The 3,237-nt window shown below is 29.4% G+C and overlaps 1 long non-coding RNA gene across 1 annotated transcript; it reads right to left on the bottom strand.

Moving 5' to 3' along the window:
- Positions 1–1,489: 1,489 nt before the first annotated feature.
- Positions 1,490–3,219, bottom strand: LOC139824927 (uncharacterized). Its single transcript, XR_011735355.1, has 3 exons — positions 2,746–3,219; positions 2,304–2,456; positions 1,490–2,189 (listed from the first exon to the last, which is right to left on the bottom strand). It is a non-coding gene; the product is annotated as an uncharacterized lncRNA (long non-coding RNA).
- Positions 3,220–3,237: the final 18 nt, after the last annotated feature.

Genomic DNA, 3,237 nt, shown 5'->3' with positions numbered 1-3,237 from the left:
TGAGATATATATATTTTTGCCTCCAAATTTCCCTCAAAGTGGCAACACTACGATAGGGAATAAATAAAAGGTTTGGCGGGAGTACAAGTGTTTCTTCAAGTTCTTTGTACATGTAAAATTACTCTCAAAAGTGATTCCAAGGAGATACCATGGGCCACGTCAAGTATATATTATAGCTACAATTGACATGTGTATATACAAGTATAATACATACATATATTGTAATACTTGTCTAATTTTTAAATAAAAATTCATATTAAATGAATATACTAAAATAAAGGACTAATACTTTTTTTGTTTTTCCACGGAAATTTCGCATCTCAATTTTCTCAGATAATATTAAACAATTTACAAATTTTTAAGGAACTAGAAATCCAAGAGATCGTCGCTTCGTTCATCAATGTCACTACACTGAGAGAAAAGTTATACTAATGGTAACACAAAAATATAGTTGTTCACAGATAATAAATAATTTTGTTACGATAGCAAAATGGAAGGATTTTTTGGTTGACCAAGCAAAATTTGGTAAATTTTTTGAGTTAACTAAACAATATCATTTGGTTACTCATTTGGTTGTAATAATTATAAAGTTTGATCGTAGTTACAAAGCAATACGGAACGGTATGATACCTGCAGTTAACCTAACAATTTCTTAGCTCTCCGTTTGACAGTCACCAGCGTTCGAGCCAAAACAACATCTGCTCGTAAAATTTACAAATATTAAATAAACGATGTTTATCAAAATGACTACATATAAAAACGTTATCTACAATGTTAACACACAGATGTTTTATGAATTGTTTAAGATTTTTTAAAATACTTTAAGGTTATGGGGAAATAACGTCAAAGGCGACACATCCACCGATCCACGTTGTCAATCGAAAGATCCCAAATAACGTTGTCAGACGGAGGATTAATAGATATATATATTTATATTTTCTAAGGAAGAAATTTAAATTTGTTTTTAAATTTATTTTTTATAAGTTTGCTTTAACGATTAAATCATGTACTGAGATATATTATAGCCATGTGAGTGGACATATGACACTATTATTGAATATATCATAGAATAAATGTGTTGCTCGAAGTAAAAAAATGTTAGATATATTGCATGACCTCCGGTTGAGAAAGATAGAGATCATTTTACGAGCATCGTCGGCAGAGTAAATCCAACTTTCAAGGTGAAAGCGTCTTTAATGTTTTATTGATTTACTTATTTATAAGAGACCAATGTCAATAAATTCTGAATATTGTTAAAAATTTTTTATCACACTTAAAGTAATAAGTACATCATAAGTACATCATAAAGGCTTGATTTAATTAGACAGCTATGAATAATGATGATGCTGGATCATGAGTAAGGTATCATATAACAAATAACAAGATAAGTAAAATTGTTATTTAGTTTATTGTTACATATAGTAATATTTACTTACAATTAGATTTATGAGTTTTTTTAATTTATAAACTTTTAGTTTATTGACGGCAATTAATTATACTATAAATTATTCTGAAGAAATAATATACTATATTTGCAAATTGAAAACTTTTTTAAACTTGCAAAAATGTGAAGAGTTATATAAAATTTAATGCAACATTGGCATTCTCCACTTTTTTAATTAAAAAATATATTTACTTATAAGATAATAAGGTATTTTACCATGAAGATAAAATATCGTAGCAAAAAGCACTTTTTTATTATCAATTTGATTGTCGTAATCGCGAAGGAAAACGTATCTATATATAAAAGTAATTTTATAGTCGGCTGTTTTAGTCGGCTGTTTCAATCAATCATTATCGTAAAATAAAAATATTTTTAAAAAATAATAAAGAAATAATCTCTTTACATCTTCCTTAAAGTCATTTCGATAGATGTGTAACTTTGCTATTGCATACATCGTGCTCAGTTGTCATATTATATAAACATTTTTGTATCAGAAGCCATATTTGTTGAGATTCTTTAGCATAGCACGCAATAGCACGCATGCAAACAAAAAAGCACTTGTAGCATACGTCGACAGCTTTAAGAGCACTTTCAATTTTGTATAATGTTTTATCGATGCAAACGTAGTATACGTTAACTGAGCTAGCGTCACATCCTACAAAAATAATAAATGGTTGCAGAGTCAAATTTAACACAGCTGTTCCTTTCCTTGACGTTCAATATCACGTTCAAAATCAGCAAAACTCTGGAATAACAAGAAATAAATATCTCTTTCAGCTCAACTATAGCAATTATATTTTTACATACATAAAATTGTTTTACATAAAATATAAAGGATATGCTGAACATAAATACGTACCAGATGACGAACAGCATTGGCAAGCTGAAAATCATCAATTTCGCACACTTCAAATTCTATATGTTTGTTTTCTTTCTGCTTGATGATATGTTCCTCTTCATCTGACTGAACAAGTCCCTTTTCCTTATCAACAATTATTTTAACATTGTCAACCTGTACAGTATCAATTATCTCAGCATCACTTGCTCGTTTTACGATTATATTAGGAGTAGCTGTTTCAGATGTGATATTGTTGTTGTATCATTTACTGTTACAGGATTACTTGTTTCAAAATGCGTTCAGCATTTATATATAGTTCACGTTACATATATTTCATTTTCAGAAATAAATAAATACTTTATATTGATTTATTGATACAATTGAGATGAGAATACTAGCCATTGTGTATGTAAAATATAGATAAAGATAAATAAATATAGATGAAATAAAAGTCTTTACTTACCCTCAAACAGTTGTATGAGATCAGGAAACTCCCACTGTTTTAATAAATTTTTGACTGTTGTATCCATAATAAGGTTATGTGAGGTTATGTGAGGAGAGAAAGAACGCACAAAAACCTAAACAGTCACTTTAGATGTTAGGTCCTTCTTTGCCCTTGCTTTATTATTATGCAGTGTCTAGAATAAATAAATACTGACAAGGACGAACAGGTAGATCGACAGGCAATAACTGACAGTCCGCCTAACGCTTGCCGTGCGAAGAACTAAGGGTGCGTTCTCCTTATCGCTCATGTAATGTTTTGTTCCGGTAACAAAATATTCAATTTTTCATCACAAAGGATTATTGTACATCATACCAAACAGTCAACAAAATAATATTATGCGTGATAACCAACGGTTTGTTTGATCACATATCAACAAATAGTTTTTGCGTCAGTAACAAAATTTTGGTTGTTTCAACAAAACATTTCTCTCAGTGTATTGCGCAAGAAAAA

This window comes from Temnothorax longispinosus, unplaced genomic scaffold (genome assembly GCF_030848805.1).
Source record: "Temnothorax longispinosus isolate EJ_2023e unplaced genomic scaffold, Tlon_JGU_v1 HiC_scaffold_688, whole genome shotgun sequence".
Lineage (NCBI taxonomy): Eukaryota > Metazoa > Arthropoda > Insecta > Hymenoptera > Formicidae > Temnothorax > Temnothorax longispinosus.
This window is presented reverse-complemented; position numbering and strand designations above follow the sequence as displayed.